This window comes from Solanum verrucosum, unplaced genomic scaffold (genome assembly GCF_900185275.1).
Source record: "Solanum verrucosum unplaced genomic scaffold, falcon-dt-bn FXZP01000142.1, whole genome shotgun sequence".
Classification (NCBI taxonomy): Eukaryota; Viridiplantae; Streptophyta; class Magnoliopsida; order Solanales; family Solanaceae; genus Solanum; species Solanum verrucosum.
The window spans coordinates 981,907-1,001,853 of record NW_026020259.1 but is presented as its reverse complement, the minus strand read 5'-3'; the positions used below and the strand labels follow the sequence as shown (position 1 = coordinate 1,001,853).

The following is a 19,947-nucleotide window of genomic DNA, read 5'->3' as shown; positions in this document are numbered from 1 at the left end:
ATAACCAAAAAATAAATAAAAATAGAATGAAGGAATAAGTTGGTTAGCAACGAGATTTTCTCAAGAATAAATAGTTTCAACTACTTAAAAATGTGTTTATCGTAATGTTTTAATTATAAAGTTCTCAATGATATGAAACAGGAAAATACCAAGGGATATGTATTCTCGTAGAACATTTTTCTATTTTTTCATGTTTCGTTGGTCAAAATATTTTAGAAAACTTTCTACCTTTCAATCTTTCACCCTATATAGCTCTCATAATATTTACCTAAATGGTACAAAATGTTTTTATATATTTTTGATCAAATATTTTTTCTTCATACAAACACCCTAAATTAATATTTTTTAAAATACAATCTAATTAATTAAATATTAATTATGTAATTAAACAAAAGGAAACAACTAAGAAAATATCAGAAAATAAATAGAATGGTGGCTGATAAGCAAGACAGTAAAAGAGACATGAGGTAAGCCATTTCATATGAATTTTGTTCTTACACTTTACATGAGACAGTATTTGGGTCCTATTCAATTGAATAATAATAATAATAATATCATAGTAATGAAATTTGGTAGTCAACAGAAGATGCATGATATATAAAGCAATGTATTTGCATACCACGAAAATTTTAGTAACTTAATTAATTTATTACTATCTGAATTTTCGACTTATCGATTTTTCTATATAGTTTTTCCAAGTGTGATTGCAGTCAAATGACTTTGTAAGAGGACACAAACCCATTTATGCTATTTTAGGTTTTTATTGAGCGTAGTAAAATTAAAATTAATGATAAAGTCAGTAAAATTTTCATAATGTTCTACTTTTGCAAAGATATATATCGCACACTTAAAATACAGGCATAAACATATTTTTGCTATTCTTGGTTTTTGTGTTGAATTAAAATTGATGATAAAGTTAGCGAAATTTCTATAACATTCTACCTTTGCGTATTCTCTATCATTATTTGAAACTTCTAAATTTAAATTTTTTCTCTCTCTTAAATATCGGCTTACGTCTAAAAAAAAAAAAACAAATTGCTATTGACTTTTTCATATATATTTTTTTTTAAAATAATAAAATAAAAGACTGAAGAAATATTGTTGTACTCCATAAAACTCCAACACCCTTATCCATGAACAATTTTTTAAATGTCATTTTCAAATAATTAGCCTTGTCTGTTGTATCAACTTTTTTCTTTGTTTTTATTCCTATCAAAGTGATATAACTCACTCGATAAAAGAAAATTTTTAAAAAGGATTACCTGTAAAATCAGCAATAAAGGAAAAGAATCCTGAAAATTATAAATTGTTTATCAGAAAATCAGTATAGTTGAATTTATAATAAAATTAAGAATATGCATCTTGATTTAAATATGTTTGTGATTTGTGAATATATAAATATTTATTTGTTTCGGTTTATTTGGCTCACATTATCCTTATTGAAGATCAACTTGACCAATTCTTAGTGAAATAAGGCCTACATAAATTCAGTATCTAATTAAAATATAGAAATTCAGAAACCACAAAAAAAAATGGGAAAAAGAATAATACAATTAAAAATGTTAGTCAAATGTTTATTTAGTTTGAAAACATTATAGTATTAAATATCAACCTATATTATTAATTCACCAATTAAACCATTCTATAAATTTCTTTGACTTCAAAGTATGTTATTTAAGTTTTGACCATGTGACCAAATCAATATTCTAATTAATAAGTAATAAAATGTTGTTCTGTTGTATATTTTTCTCATATGTTAAAGATATTTTTTAAAGAAAATAATATGACACTATATCAAAAATATTTTTTAGCGGCAATTAATTAATGATAATAGCTTAATTATTGCCAAATATGTTTCATTAGAGACAATTATTGGTAACAATTACATTTTTGCACTCTTTATAAATGTCACTAAAAACAGTAATATTGATAGAAGTTTAACACTCTTTATTAATGAATATTTACACGTATATATATACGCACGCGTTAGACAGATACGATTTGAAAGTAATATAAACTAAATGTCAATTAGGAACAGAAAGTAAAGCTTTAAAAGTAACTTTGGTCCTAAATTCATACTTACTAATTAACTATATATACTAATGAGTTATGAGCCAATATTATGACAAAAGACTGGTGATTAATTATTTGCATAAAATCTTGTGTGCATCATTCGAATCTACGAGTTCATTTGAAGTCAATAACGCATTTATATATAAATTTGCGTTATATTTTAATTTAAAATTATTATAAAAAATTCATAAACGTGAAATTCTTGATAAGCCTTTGACCTAAAAGAATAAAGATTTCAATGTGAACAGGTGCTATAGTTTTACGCTGAAAGAATATGTCCATATAATACACTTTTTGGGAATAAAAAAAATAGACTTGTCTACAATACTCATTTACTCATTTGCAAGTTTTTCAAACCCATGGTCCATTTTTGGGTGCTCAAAATATATGTATAGATGTTTTATAGTTATTTTTTTTAATTATTATTTTTTTAAAATAGGAAATAATTTAAGATGGACTATAATTATATTATTCTTTCATTTTCATTAATTGTTTATGAAATATACGTGTTTTTTGTTCATTCAATCGAAGGTCTATCATTTTTCATTGTTCGCATACATTGTGTCCTCCTAGTTCAATTTTATCGATAGAATTACACTGAATTTATTATTATACGTGTTTTTAATAAATAACACTCGAACAAATTTTTTTTCTAAGTCTACAAATGCATAAAAGTGTGATTATTCCTCAAATGCAGCATGCATGTTCACATTAATTATCCTTATTTGTGAGATATATTATGATCTGCTTATTATTCAGAATATTCAAACATATATGAGATCAACTTGCTCTTTTTTTATTAGTTAATTACATGTAGAATTAAAGTAACTTTAAATTCAGCGTTTTAGATTAAGATAATTTATCCATTAATTTCTGGTGATTATATAACACATCTTTTTTTTCTTATGCTTTTAACAACTTTAGAACATATAATAAAATAATAAAAAATTCGATCCAGAAGAACACGGTTTCAAAGACAAATTACAAGAAAGAAAAGGCCTTATAAAGCAATAAACTAACGAAGAAGAATTAAAGTAGAACCAAGTTTTTTTTTTTTTTTGGAGCAATCGGTTGAAAGAAGTGTATTTTTTTAGCAAAAAGACGTAACAAAAGATAAAACTGACTAATTTTGAATTGTTCAGGAATATATTTGATACTTTTACCTGTTATCTAAAGTATAAAATTAACTATTGAATAATTTGCAGATATGATTGAAATTTATAATATTTAGATTCTTCAAAGTTGGAATTCAATAGTGATAGAAATGATCATATGTGCTCCATAACTATTTGTGTCATCACCCTGCAAAGAGGTGGAACTACTAACCAAGAATGAACATTAACCCCATTTTGTAGACGGGTTGGGACCAACCTTCTATCCCAGTGAATGTTCCACTGATTAGGCGGGGAAAATATCAAAAGGGGTGTGTTTGAATGATCCTATATAAGCAATGTGTTGTGTCGTAATTGTCCTATCTTTAGAAAAATTACTTTTTTTTGAAATGTTCTAAGTATAAAACATTTTAAGAAAAATACTTAGAAAGAGTCGCCACTTAATTTTTTAAAGAAATTAAGAAAACTTATAATTTTCAAAGATTTAAACAGAAAAAATCATTTGAAAATACCAAAGGGGGTTCGGGGTTCAATTTACACTTCGAGAAGGGTTTAAGCATTCGAAGTGTCCGCTAACATGCGGATGACCTGCGACTTGACTAAAATATATTTGACTATATTTAGGAAAATAACGATTTAACATAAAAAATAATAACTTACAATATTTGATTAACTTTGAGAAAATAATTAAATAGATGCATTTTATATTATTTTATTATTTAGAGAAAAGGGATCCCAAAAATAAAATATTCGACTCGAAATACAAGTCATTGGAATATTAATAAAATTAGATTAATTCATTTTTGGACCAATTTGATAAATTAAAACATGAAAACCATTTCTTATTAATTGATTAACCTCCTTTTTTTTTTTTTTTTTTAAGAAAATGACTTAAGTAAGTATATTTTATTTTTATTTTTTACTATTATTTATTATTATTAATCAATTGAAAAGATTTTGACTAACACATTTTCAAAGTTTATTAAAATTAAAAAGAATAAAAAAAAATACTTCAACTTAGAACAATTTTGAAATGAGTGAAAAAAAAAATGATTTAAATGAAGAAAACCCTTAAAAAAAACATATCTTTAAAAAAAATATTTAGGAAAATAATTTGACATAAAATATATAATATTTTACGATATTCGATTAACATTGATAAAAATAGTTAAATAAAGAATAATTTTTTTAATTTTTTTGAAAAATTGGATCTTAATTGAAACAACTTGGTCAATTAGGACTTTAACAAAACTAGATTAATTAAGATTTATTTACGTCATTTTTTAGAAATAATAATTCGAACCAACTTGGTAGATAAACCAAAAAATTATCTTAATCTAATTAAAGATACGTGAAAGTTTTGACTTAAAAAAAATATTTGAACAAGTATGAGAGTTGATAAGAATGAATTATTTTTAAAGAAGGACTAACATAGAGAATATGGTTCATCTTTTCGGGAATTTAATTAAATTAAGTTGCAATAAAAAAAAATAAAAAAAAAGTAGATAAATGAATAATCACATAATTAAATAAGTTAGGTAGGAGAAATTGAATTTGGGCCTCTCTTGGGCCTAAATTCGCTGAAATTTTTTGCCTTCAAACCAATCCCGTTTTTGTATACAGCTGGTGTATATCAGTGTATATCAGCGTATGCGTAGGCTCTTTTTATGTATCTCTTGCTTCCGAACACCTATATTTCACCTTAGCCCTGTATTCCTGCATTTTTTGACCTGTATATAGATGTATATTGAAATACAACGTATACTGAATGTATACAGGCTGAATATCAGCCGACTTTTCATCATTCTGAGGTCTGTTTCAGCTTCTGAAATTCGAACAGCGAGGAGGGTCGACTCGAAGAAATGCAGGGGACAAAGGGGAGTCCAATGGACTCGATCCAAGGGAGTCCATGCATAAAAAAAAACAGAAAATAAAAGAAGAAGAAGATTAGCATATATAAAGGACTATGTGGATGATTAACTATGTGTAAATGAGATAGTAAGATTAATCATAGAAAAACAAATTAATCACATGTGAAAGAAACAATGTCTTGATGAGATGAAATTAGCTGAGCAAGGATAAAGACTAGTACATAAGTTGGACATATTTGTGACAGAGAATCATACTAATGCTATGGTTATGGTAGAACAATGATGCCAAATCAACTGAAAATACATTCGAAATTCCCACTTTAATTCATCACCTTTTTAAACAAAAAAAAACAATAATAAAACAACTCAATCAAGCAACATATATACAAACGAACTTTAACACTTGCATAGAGGTATGTGTAAAGGAATGGATGGGGACTTAAGCACCAAAACATACTACTGAAAAAGTAACAAAAACAAAGATCTCTAATGTGGTTTAGGGGAGTGGAACAGTGAGGAAATAATAATTTTGCCTTAGTTGGGAATATGACTCCAACTTAACATTTTGGAAAGCAAATTTGAGATAACAATGCTCACATTAGAAATCTTCTTTTCCAAACATAAAAATAATTAAGTTAATGGGATCGGATTAGACACAAAAATAAAAAAAAAGAAAAATAAATAAATCTTTGCACATGAAGGTATGTAAATAGATTCTATGAAATGGGTGACTAAAAACCAAGACAAGGACTCAAACTTCAGCATAATAACAGACACAACAAATAAGCTCAACACAATAGCAACTTTTATACAAGAAAACCACAAATAACATACGAATACCAATCCTTTAAATGCCCAAAATAGAGACAAAGCTAATCCCATGAAGATTCACATACTAAAAAAAAAGGGAATCAAACTTTATATAAAAAAAAATATAATTTTTCAACAGAAAGTAAAACAGAGTAATCCACTAATAATATCAAATTGATCAGTACATTGAAAATAAACAATGAGTTAAATAAAACGATGTTAATTTACCTTTTCCGAAGCAGCGTTCCTGGACAACGAGAAGAGTGATTCCACCACTGTGAGCTTAACCCGGACAAGCAGAGAATCGATACACAAGAAAATTAGCTCTTTATTTTTCGTCCTTTCAATGTATGAAACCTCTATATATATATTTTTTTTAGATAGTGAAAATCTTTTTTTTTTTTCTTTCTCCTTCCTCCTTTTTTCTTCCAGTGAAATAAAGAGGTTTTTATAGATGGGAAAAATTGGGATTCGATTCTTGGAGGGGTGGAAATCGGAAAGGGTAAGGGTAGAATAGGAATTCCAATCGACTCCCCCAAATTCAAATTTTTTCTTCCCAAGGATGGGAAGAACTGTTCTTTGTACAAAAATTTCAAACAAAATCCCCCTAAAATCCGGATGAAAAGATCAAGGGGCGGCAATTGCAGAGGAAGCTGTGGGAGTTGACGTTTTCTGGGTTTTTGCAGTGTACTCACGTGTTGGTGAAGAAGAGAGAGGACGCAGGGTCATTTGTTTGGGCTGCTGGAGATGTCTCTGGAAATCTGGGTTCTTTTTGTGAAGGAGAAATGGATTTGGGCCGGGTTGAGGGGATTATTGGGTTGGGTCGGCTGGAATGGAAAAGAATTGGAAAAGAAGTGGGCTGGGGGTAATTGTTTTGGGCTGCTGGAGGGAGTATAATGGGCTGGGAATTTATTTGTGATTGGAAATGGAAGTTGGGCCTGCTGGAGTGAAACAAAAGGGCCCAAAATTAATCTTAAAAGATGGGATGAATTGTTATTAAATAATGGATTTCAATTATAGCCTAATAGAATTTAATTGTGAATTCAACTAAAATTTAAATAAGATGAGTTAATATAAATTAATTAATGAACTTCTTAATCTCAACGAAAATAAATAAATAATGAATTTAATTATAAACTAATTAATTCAAATACAAAACTAATTAACTCGAAATTATAGCTATAACTTAAATCAAATTAATAAAATATTTAACTAAAAATGTAAAATCTTTTGTGATGATTTTTTCAAATATTTATAAAATAAAGTGATTGCAAAAATATACATATTTATTAATAAAAATGATAAAATTACTTCAAAATAACTTGAAAGTATTTTGAATTTCATAAAACTTATTAATTCAAAATTATAACCATCCCTAATATTTAAAATATAAAATCTTTCTGAGACGATTTTTGAATAATCATAAAATATACTAATTATATACATAATTATGTAAAACGTATATATCATCTAAAAATTACGAAAAGTGACCAAACTATTTAAAAATCTTGCAAACTATTATTATTTTTTTTTGGAAATTTTATAAAACTAATTATTTTAAATCATTTGAAATTGAAGAAGCTCGAAATGATTAATTTATATTGTGGAGGGTCAAAATTGGGTGTCAACACAATGCATATTTGAGAATCCGATAAAGATGCTACAACATTTTAGAGAATCGGAGCAATATAACTGAGAATTGAAATTACTATTTCTAGAAGTACACAATGGGAGCATGATTAATAACCTCTTAAGAAATTAAAAAGTAAAAAAGGTATGTACATAGAATAATTACGGAGGGATTAAAATGATTTTAGTAGAATGATGTACAAGTAATGCATTGTTAAATGATTACGACTCCAACCTAATTATGACTCAGAAGAAAATATTAGTATATTAGTACTTTCTCCGTTCATTTTTACTTGTCACAATTATTGATTAATATTTTAAGATGTGTTTTTTTTTATCTGGAAAAAATTGCAACGTATTATGCTTTTTGTATAATTTTTGAAATTATTTAAATTTTAATTTTAAACTATTGTGTCTATATAAAATATGCTAATTAAATATTGTGTCTTTATAAATATGCTAATTAAAAAGTCAATAATTGAGAATATATATTAATGATGAGATCACCACTCCCATCACTAACCTAATTAAACACCCTTAATGACCAATTAAATATAATAATTATGTAACAAAAGGAAACAACTGAGAAAATTTAAGGAAATAACTAGAAGGGTGCGCTAATTAAGTAATGAGGTAAGCAATTTCATATGAAGTTTAGTTGTGCTTTCACTTTCCATGACACATATATTTTGTGTTAGGTCCTATTTAGGGAAGAATATTAAACATAATAAGTATAAGGGAGAAGCTAAATATTGAAAATATTCTTAAATTTGGTACGAATTATTAGTTTTATTTTTGAAATATTGACAACTTTAAAAAAACACTAATTTATTTGACCAACTACATTTAAATATACCCCTAATCTTGCCACATTAGTGAAATACATTCCTAAATTCTCGCCAAGTTTAGGGGTGTTTTCAACATTTCTCTCAGTTTTTTATTAAGAGTTTTATGCTCCTATAATACAATTTGAGACAACTTGCTATGTCATGTGGCAAACCGGGGGTGTTTTAAGTTCAGTTAGTTAAGTAGACGAGTATTTTTAAGGCTGTCAATACGTCGGGGAAGAAACTAATTATTCATGCTACGTTCATGTGTGTTTTCAATACTTGCCTCTAATAATAATAAAGATACACACTCTTTAGAAAGTCAAATATACTATATTGGTTTTGTGTGGTGACACACTTTTCTTTTTAATCAATAAAAAAAAAAATCATCTTTTTTATAATTGGCAATAATTTGGACCTAATTTATACTTATTATTTTTCATTTTACCCTAATGAAATAAGTATTTTAGACCACAATTTTCGAGAGATTATTTCTTTCTGAAACTTTATGTCAAGTCAAACAGTATTATATATATCGAGACAGAGGAAGTAATAATAAAAAAAATCATTGGGGTAGATTTATATACCATGGTCTAGGTGTCAAATCGAACATTGTTACACACTTTTGGTTTCCTAAGCAACATAAAAACCATAGTGTAAAATTGGAATAATTCAAAACTTCTTGTTATTGAAGGAACGTGTGAATAATAGTAGTAAACACCTTTTGAATACTCAATTTTGCATCTATTATTGACTCCTAAAAGTCCAATACAATTTTGCGAGCTCTATAAATACCCCATTTAACACCCATCAAAACCCATCAAAAAAACATCAATCATATTACTTTACTCTTCATTTATTCATCCAAAAACTATATATCCAAATTTTTTTGATTATTTCGCTATTGCGATAACAAAATTTATCAATTATTTCTCAAAACATAAGACAAAATCATGCCAAGAAAAGGAATGAAAACTCTGAATTGGTTTTCTCCAAAACACAGTTCAGCAAGTGATATGAATTCTCCATCTACTTCACCATTCTCTTCTCCTTCCCGTTTTGCCTTTTCGCCATCCAGGCCGAGTTTTTCTGAAGCAGTGATTGATCGGACGATCGAGATGGCTGAGCAGATGATCACGAAATGGGATCCTGATACTACTACCTTCGCTAAGGTGACTTCTCTGTTCTATGAGAATCGAAAAGAAGCTAAGGATTTCATCAAATATGTGAATAATTTACATAAGGCGATGCATTTTCATGCTAGTGAGAATTCCAGATCCGATAAGCTTGTTCGTGCTCAATCATTGATGCAAATCGCGATGAAACGACTGCAGAAGGAGTTTTATCAGATTCTATCAATTAACAGAGCACTTTTGGATCCAGAATCTATATCCACTGTGTCTTCACGTACTTCGATAAGTACTCGATCGAGTACCTCTGAGTTCAACATTGAGGATGATGATATTGATAATCGTGTTGCAATTGCTGGTGAATCTATTTCTGAAGTTGAGGATATTTCTAATGTTGTAATGGCGGATTTGAGATTGATTGCAGAGTGTATGATTTCTTCTGGATATACGAAAGAGTGCTTGCAGATTTACAAAGTTATACGTAAATCGATTATCGATGAAGGGATTTATAGACTCGGTGTTGAGAAATTGAGTTCTTCGCAAGTTCATAAAATGGATTGGGAAGTTATGGATCTGAAGATTAATGATTGGCTTAATGCAGTGAATGTAGCTATGAAAACATTGTTCGACGGTGAGAGGATTCTCTGCGATCACGTTTTTGCTTCCAGTGATGCAATTAGAGAATCGTGTTTTACTGAAATTTCAAAAGATGGAGCTATGATTCTGTTTAGCTTCCCGGAAATTGTGGCGAAAAAACAGTAAGAAGTCGCCGGAAAAAGTGTTCCGTATGCTCGATATGTACACTTCAATCGTCGAACACTGGACGGAGATTGAAACTACATTTTCCTTCGATTCAGAATCTGCTATCCGATCTCAAGCTATGACGTCTCTCGTTAAGCTTGGCGAGTCTATAAGGATGGCTTTGGCTGAATTTTGAAACTGCTCTTCAAAAGGAATCGTCAAAGACGACGGTTGCCGGCGGTGGAATCCATCCTCTCACCATTGACGCAATGAATTACATCATTCTACTTGCCGATTACAGCTACGTACTCTCTGACATCCTCGGCGAGTCTCCTCCTCCGGCTAAAAGTTCATTGCCTGAATCATATTTCGGTATGGCTGATTCCGATGAGTCTCCAGCACCGGTAATCTCACTCCGATTTGCTTGGTTGATTCTCATTCTTCTCTGCAAACTCGACGGCAAAGCAAAGCACTACAAAGACGTTTCCCTCGCGTACCTCTTCTTAGCCAACAATCTCCGGTACATCGTCGTAAAAGTCCGTTCATCGAATCTCAAGTACTTGCTAGGTGAAAATTGGATATCAAAACAAGAGGGAAAAATCAAAAAGTTTGCCTCCAATTATGAACAGCTAGGATGGAGCCACGTCATCCAATCTCTCCCGCGAGAACCAAATGCCTCGATCTCTCCACAACAAGTGAAAGAGATATTCAAGAGATTCAATTCATCATTCGAGCAAGTTCATCGGAAGCAATCTCTCTACGTCGTACCAAATAGTAAACTCCGAGATTGTTTGAAAGTATCAATTGCAAGGAAAATACTTCCTATGTATATGGAGTTTTACAATATACATAGAGATACGATAGCAAAAGAGAGACATTCGAGTCATGTGATCAAATATTCTCCGGAAGATTTAGCACATTATTTGTCCGATTTATTTTTCGGACCGATCGAATCGGGAAGTTCATCGTCAGTTGAGTCATCCCCATCACGTACAATACCATCACAATTGCAGTGAAGAAAAAAAAATAGAGTATTTGTTTATTCTTCTTTTGTTATCTCATGTGTAATTTATAAGTATGATATATATGATTCATATTAAAAAGTGTACATTTGAATAAAAGGATTTTTGGTGTGCTTAAAACAGATGACATATAAGAATATTCCATAAAAAATTTTTTTTTTTGCTTCTTGGTATAATTTTGATAGGTTAATATCCACCCTTAAACCAGAGAGGGTGGATCCAATACCATATTGGGTTTATTTAAATTTGATATATTTGACGTGGAATATTAATTTATGGTTAAAAAATTACAAAAATTGTATATATAAACTCAGTTAAAATATAATAAATTTAAGACTAACCTTGAAATTTATACTATGAACTTTTAATAATGGAATTTATATAATATTCTCAAATTTAGAATTTAAATTTAATGAGTATTGTAAGATTTTCTTGAAGAATTAAGTATAATTTTTTCCAGTTTACGCATTGGATTTCATAGTGTGCGAATGAAGAAAGAAGTACATAATATGTGAAAATCGAATCATCATTAAGATATTTATTAGAGAGATTTGATTATGAGATACAATCGAGGGCTCATAAAATTTAAAATTTTAGAAGAGAATATTGATGGCCTTTAATTTGTTCAACAGAGAGCAAATGGACGACAAGTAACTTTGATCTCATACTGACCTTTACTTCGGCTACTAATATGGGGTTAGAGTCACAAATAATGAATGAGAAATCGTTTAGCCGCCTATATAGTAAGAAAAACTTTGAGTTTTGATGGAGGCTGTTTGGAAGAAGAGAATATGAGCCATACACTTGGTAAGTGACACATATCTTTAATTTTATGCCCGCAAAAGCAAAGGTTTTGACATTCAAAATCACAATTATTATCAAAAAGGGTTGTGGTGAAGTGGTAAGTACTCTTTCAATCTTAACCAAGAGGTCTCGGGTTCGTACCCCCTTGATACGAAATTGCCTTTGTTAGAGAATGCTTTACCAATATGGAATTCCCCTGCGCCAATATTGTACTTTCGCAAATATATTTTTGTCATGCCTTATTTATAAGAGAAAATTCATGACTAAATGACATATTAAAGATTACTTATTATTAGTCTTAAGACTTTCTAGATTTCAATGGTAACTTCATCTCTTTTTCTCGATTACATATCGTCTTACGTGGAAACCATAATTTGTTATTGACTTTTTCATATATATATTTTTAAAATAAAAACATAAACAAATATAAGATTGAAGATATATTATTGTTGTACTCCAAAGCTCCAACACGCTTATCCATGATAAACAATCACTTTTGTTTTTTTGGTAGTTTCCAAATAGGTGGCCTTGTTTTAGAGTAATAAAAACTAGATATCAATTTCGAACGGAAAGTAAGGCTTTAAAAATAATTGTGGTCCTAATAAATTCATACGAGATAGAAGATGTTTTTATCGTTAATTTTAAATTCAGAAATATTTTTATTCCTATTAATATTCATGAAAAGATTATATATACATTAAGAATTTTGCTAAATATTTAATTGTGTATTCAATATTTATTAGAGTATTGAAAAATTATGTCCATATAATCCACTTCTAGGAAATCAAAGAAATTATATATATATATATATAATACTAATAGATTTAAAGGAATTAACCAAAAAATGATTGATCCGGTCCTTCTTATTATTATTTTTAGAGCTAGTGCATTGTATTTATATAATTAAAGACGTGGCATCATACCTTCAATTTTCAAATTCTAAATTCATTGTCAATTGACATATTAAAGATTACTTATTATTAATCTTAATAAGACTTTCTAAATTTCAATGGTAACTTTCTCTTTTTCATCGGTTGCATATAATTATAAATTGCTATTGACTTTTTCATATAAATATATATATATATATATATATATATATATATATATATATAAAAGATTTAAGATAAATTATTGTTGTACTCCAAATCTCCAACATATCCATATAAGGAATCACTAATTTTTTGGGTAGTGTCCAAATAGGTAGCCTTGTTTTAGAGTAATATAAACTAAATGTCAATTTCGAACGGAAAGTAAGGCTTTAAAAATAATTGTGGTCCTAATAAATTCATATGAGATGGAAGGCGTTTCTATCATTCATTTTAAATTCAGAAATATTTCTATTCCTAATAATGTTCATGAAAAGATTATACATACATTAAAAATTTTGCTAAATATTTAATTGTGTATTCAATAAGTATTAGAGTTATATTTGAATTTCAAAATGTTCCTAGAAATAAATTTATAAAAGTAAAATCATGAATAAGAAAATTTGACGTACATGTGAACAAGTGTTTTAGTTTTACATTGAAAAGTTAGAAAATCAAAGAAAAAAATAAAAATAAATAAAAATAAAAAATAAAATAAAAATATATATATATTATGATCTGCTTATTTAGAATGTTCAAACCAACGATATGCTCAACTTGCTCTTTTTTCATAATTACTTAATTACAAGTCAAGTTGCACTAAAATAACATAAAAATTCAACGTTTTAGATTGAGATAATTTATCCATTAGTTTCGGGGGATTATAAAGAGTAAGCTCTTATCCGGTCTCCCGATAAAAAAAGAATGACCTATTTTTTTTTTAGTATGTTTAAAAAAGAAATATCTCTTTCTTTTGGCAACACTTTAATTTCAACTTTCCACTTATATGTTTAAGACCACAAAATTAAAGAATATTTTGATACATTTGAAATAACTTTAATTTAGAACCATAAGATTGAAAAGTCTTCTTTAATTTTTTCACACTCCGTATCAAAACAAATTAAATCACTTTTTTTTTTTAAACGGAGAGAGGGACAATAGATGAACAAAGCAAAGCAAGCATTATTAGGAGTTGCTAGAAGCAAACTAATCACGATGATGACATCAACCCAAAAAACCCTTAAGGACAATGATTAAAATAAAAAATAACTATGTAATAAAACGAACCAACTCAGAAAATTTCAGGAAAAAACTAGGAATGTAGTGTTTATAATACATACATACATATATATATATATATATATATATATATATATATGAATAATAATACTATAATAGTCGTGAAGAAAAAACAAATACTAACTATAAGAAAAGAAATATCTTTATTGGGGTAGTGTTATACGTCGGATTAAGAGTTGTGATAGAGTGATAAGTATTTTTTTATCTTTAATACATAAGAGTTTTAAAGATCAAAATTTTCACATTCGAATCCTCTTAAATATAAAATTATTTTTATTATTAATTTTTTTTTACCTCCAACGTGAAACTTCTCAACGATGTGATATTGCCTTATGAACTAATTTCACATGAGCCATCATCATTAACAAAAAGAAAGAAGGGAGAAAATAACTACTAGAATATGATGGTGGCTAATAAGCAAGGTGCTAAAAAGATGAGGTAAGCAATAACATATGAATTTTGTGCTTACACTTTGACTTTTACAGTATTCATTTGTTTTTTTATCATGTGTCAAAATCAATTTTACTATTATTTTGATAAATAGCGTATTTGTATTGAAGTCTGATTAATTTAGATTTACGTTATAAAAGTTTTATTATAAGAAAACACTATCTATCAAAAAAAAATTATAACCAAAATTTGAAATCAAAACTTTTGATTAATAAAGAAATAACTATTTTCACTGCACCACATTTTTTAATAATCTCATAAGCAACTTGTATGCACGTATATCTCACATAGACTAGAAATAAATACCAAAAAGTCAAAGCACACAAAGTATTTTAAATATATTACAAGTTGAGGTAATTGCTAGATCATTTCAATATCTTAAACTTAAATACATTGAATTAAGACATTATTATAACTTATAAGAAAACACTATTATATTATAATATAAATATAATAACTGCAAATATATGAATAATTTAACTCAATATTATTAAAAGCACGTGTGAATAATAAGCCTTTTAAAATAATTCAAACTCCTCATTAATCCTACGTGTCACGCGTGAGATTCAATCGCATTTCTCACAATAGCCTATTATTAAGATCTTTTTTTACTTTTAATTTCTTTTCTTTTATTCTTCTCTAGCTAAGCCACCCAACTAATTAGGAAAAAAAAACACGTTTTTAATATTGCCTTTTTTATAATTATGTTTTTTTCTAAAAAGTTTGTGGGACCAATGAATCAACTTTTCAAATAAATAAAGTGCCTAATATTTGTCATGTATCTAATAAAAAAATAAAGAAACTTTTCGGTCGAATCCAAATTAATACAAATAAATTAATACAAATAACAGATATCGAGTAGGAAAAGGTTTAATCTAGTTATCTCCTAATGGGAATGTGATTACAAAAATCCGTATTCTATAAATTTATCCTTCTAGAGAATATTTGCGTAATAACAATTTTACATCATGACAATAGGTGACAATTTTTCTGAATCTCTCATTCACAAAATATTTTCCTACCTAAGTAATGAAGATGCAGCCAATTCAAGCCTTTTATCTAAAACATGGCAACAAGCATGGTTGACTCAACCTAGTTTGAAGTTCAAAGTTGAGTATGGCAAAGGCAATAATAATAGAAAAATAGTGGACAAAATTATGGAGAGATATAAGGAAGAAAAATATCCTATAGACAAGTTTGAACTTGATATTACGTCTTCTCATTATCATCATGCTCTTGCTTTTCCTCGAATTGATAATTGGCTTGACATTGCTTTGCAGAATGGTGTAAAAGATGTGGTATGTAAGGTTCCTTCATACCCTTTCCCTATTTCCGCATTCTTGGCATCAAAATCTTTAAGAGAATTGGTTCTAACGGGTTGTGATATAATGAGTCTTTCGTTATCTAGTGATCATCAACGGATGAATTGTCGTTCTTTGAGTAATGTTCGTTTAGACCACAACGTGCTTCAAACTCTGGTTAATTGTTGTCCCTTGATTGTTGATTTGATGATTGAGAAGTGTTCTTTATTGACAAAGATTGAGTTGAGGAATCTTCAAAACATCAAGTCGGTAATTTATATTTCAGCAACTTGCCAAATCTCGAGTGTTGAAATTCAAACACCAACTCTAGAACACTTGTCAATTTCTAAGAGTATTGTTGCACTTGTTATTATTGAATGTCAGAATCTAAAATCTTTAAAACTATCACATATGTCCATATCTCAAGGATTTCTCGAGCACCTTATTTCTACATCCCAAAACCTTGAGAGCTTGATATTAGATTTCGTTTATGGATAGTTGCATGAAAGATTTAACATTTGTAAGAGTCAATCCCTAAAGGTTTTGAGGATTGATGGTTGTAAGGACATAGGGGAGATTGATGCTTCGAATTTGGTATCATTTGATTATGTGGGATATGAAATTCCTGAGCTTAAAATTACAAATGTGTCTAATCAATTGAAGAACTCACAAACATATCTTAGTTGTTACAATGATGAGGAATGGTTTTGTAAGTTGAGAAAGTTTCTATCAAACTTGACCTCTTGGTCTCAAGTTTCCCTTCATATTGGCAAATGCAATGACATTAATTAACATGAAAGATTTGGGATTGCACCCTATTCCTCAAGTGCTTGTTTTAGATATAGATATGAGATTTAATGATGTAAGGACGTGCCCTAATTTTGTGGATGCTTTGCTATGGAGTTGTCATCCCAAGAGACTTAACCTACTCTCTGCGGTTGAAACAATTACATGCTTTATGGACCGTTTAAAGAATTCGAGTCAATTAAAAGCTTTCAAGTTTATTTCGGAAAATGAGCACGTGGAAGTCGATAGAGAAGATTTGGCAATGATGATCCGAACTGAGATAGATCGAATTTTTTTTCTATTAGATTGGTGATGCATGTACTTAATTTAAATTATTAATTCATGTTTTTTTTAATTAATTACTTTAACCAATCTATAAGCACATTAATTAGAAGTTAAAGAGTTATGCTCGTTTCAAGTGTTAATTATTGAAATTATATTCTTGTATTGTTATTTGGCTTGTAATGTTACTTCCCTAGTCTCCCTTTCTTTCCCCTTTCTTTAACGAGGTGAATGTTGCAGAGATGATGATGTTTAGATGAATGTGTGAATATACTAGGAGAAATAAGAATGGAAACGATTATGAATGTTACGTATGATAATGTTTAGATGAACGTGTAAATATACTAGGAGAGATAAGAATATGTATGATAATGTTTAGATGAATGTGTGAATATACTAGGAGAGATAAGAATAGAAACGATGTACGTGAGTGATCTCAATGATGGACAAGATGAGAGAAGCCGCGAGATTGATATGGTTTAGACATATAAAGAATAGGAGCTCATAATGCCTTATTGTGGAGTAGGCAGAGGTGTAATTACATGACATAACACAACTTCAATTCATCGAGGTCTAGACAAAAAGAAAAAAAAAAGAAGTATTTTATCAATCAAAGTAGATATGGCACCCAGGCTGCCAAAAATGAAATCTCTCCAGGGAAGTCTATCAAAAATATTTTCAACAAGCCACTTTTCCGGTAGCAAATTATTACTGTAGATCCAAAAATAATATTAATCAGGTATACAAATACAATAATAGATTTAATTAGAAGTTGTTTTGTAAATTTTTTTGGGTTAAACGGAGATAACATATTAATACAAATTAATATGTATTATTACAAGGGAATGACATGACAACTTTTCAACCTAACAAAAAGAGTTCATACTTTATCTGATTTCACCTCATTAAATACAAACAAAGGTGAAACTGTCCCTTGCACAAAAAAGTTTGCTTGTTGCATTTTAGATCTCTCTTTAGCTATTGTGTGTTCAACTGATTTTCTTCTTGAATCTTATGTTAGATGAGGGTGTTCCCTAGTTGGAGAAGCACTCTGCAATCATGGACTTCCGTGGAGTCCATATTGATTTCAAAATTTCACTATAACTTTTTATATATATATAATTAAAATTGGGATTGTAGCTCATTTACTAAATAACTAAAAACGGTACAAAGTCATATTTTGTACATGTCACTGTGACTATAGTAAGTGACAATTTTGTATTAAAAGGAAATTAGTTATTTAACCAAAAAAAAAAGTCATAAACCAAAAATTACACTTATTCAAATTTGTGTATGTTAAATAGTGTATTATCCAAAATGAAAAAGGAAGGGAATTGGTAGTGATATATATATAAAAGTCATAAACCAAAAATTACACTTATTCAAATTTGTGAATTATCCAAAATGAAAAAGGAAGGGAATTGGTAGTGATATATATATAAAAGTCATAAACCAAAAATTACACTTATTCAAATTTGTGTATGTTAAATAGTGTATTATCCAAAATGAAAAAGGAAGGGAATTGGTAGTGATATATATATAAAAGTCATAAACCAAAAAATTACACTTATTCAAATTTGTGAATTATCCAAAATGAAAATGGAAGGGAATTGGTAGTGATATATATTTTAATTTTAGTTTTTGTTTCTTAAGAGACAATTAAGGTACTACTTAATAATTAGGTTAATGAAATAAAGTAATTTTGTTCTATGTCTCTTTTCTTTTCTGATTTTGAGGATGACCTTATTGATCACAATATCATTTATGAAAAGTCGAATGATTAAACTTTCGACTCAAATAAAGATTTCTCTAACGCTCATAATCTCCGAAAATATTTTTTATCGGTCAAAAATATATATCACACTCCATGCTTCCTCGATCCACTTACCGAGGACAAGTTTTTAGGCTTATGATGAGGGTTTCGGTTAGGGTGGAATATGTTACAGAAGGGGTTCATTTGTGCTAAAATTAATACTTAGTATTTTTTTTTAATGTAAGCCTATGGTTATAACTTATATTGATTGATATTTGTCGACTATCCACAAATTATTTAAAATTGAATTAAGTTGCTCTCTTGCTTTTTTTTTCCTCCCAAATAAAATAAAATAAAAAATCTCTTCTGTTTTTTCTTACTTATTCTAGAATATATATACGTATGAAATAATGAAAACAACTTTCAATTGATATACATCATATTCTTGAATATGTAATTTTTTGAGATGGTATAATATGATTTAAAAAAAAAACACGTTTTAAACTACTATTTCTTCTGTTCCAGACTTCCAGTGTGTGTAATATGTTTTTTAAATTAGTTCACAAGAATGACGTATTTTTTATTTTTTATTTACAAACATTTAATGACATTATTAATAATATTTAATATTTTGTCGATATCACTTATTTTTTGACAAAAAAGTCAACAAATGTATATTTTTCTATTTAGAGATTTATTTATTATTAGAATAATTTAAAAATAGAGAAATTGTGCGGATAAACAAATATATACTAATTAATTAGTTAATATAAGCTATTTGCGAAACTTCCTCAAAATATTACAAAATCTTCTTAAATTTTATAAATTTTGTACTCAATCATCAAATTACATAAAAACAAGAAAATAATTATTTTGATATGTATATATGTGTAGGTCAGGGATGTACACTTATTTCTGTGGTCCTTTTTTTTTTTTTTTTTTTTTTAAGATAATAATATAAATAAAAAATAAAGCCTTTGAAAAATCTCATTCTAGAAAAAGTAAAAGTCTATTTAACGAATCTTCTTCTCCTTCCCTTTCTCGCATTGGACTATTTTAGCAATCTGCGTATTTGAATAGAATTTTGAATTTATGAATTTTAAAAATAAAATTATTAAATTTTAAATATTTATTTACATATACTAAATAAATATTTTGAAAACAAATACAAGATTTAGGTCTCCATTT

At 28.3% G+C, this 19,947-nt stretch overlaps 2 pseudogenes; both read left to right on the top strand.

Moving 5' to 3' along the window:
- The first annotated feature begins 9,275 nt into the window (after window positions 1–9,275).
- Window positions 9,276–11,209, top strand: LOC125833394 (exocyst complex component EXO70H1-like; annotated as a pseudogene).
- A 4,396-nt stretch (window positions 11,210–15,605) lies between these two features.
- Window positions 15,606–17,037, top strand: LOC125833399 (F-box/LRR-repeat protein At3g26922-like; annotated as a pseudogene).
- The last annotated feature ends 2,910 nt before the right edge of the window (window positions 17,038–19,947 follow it).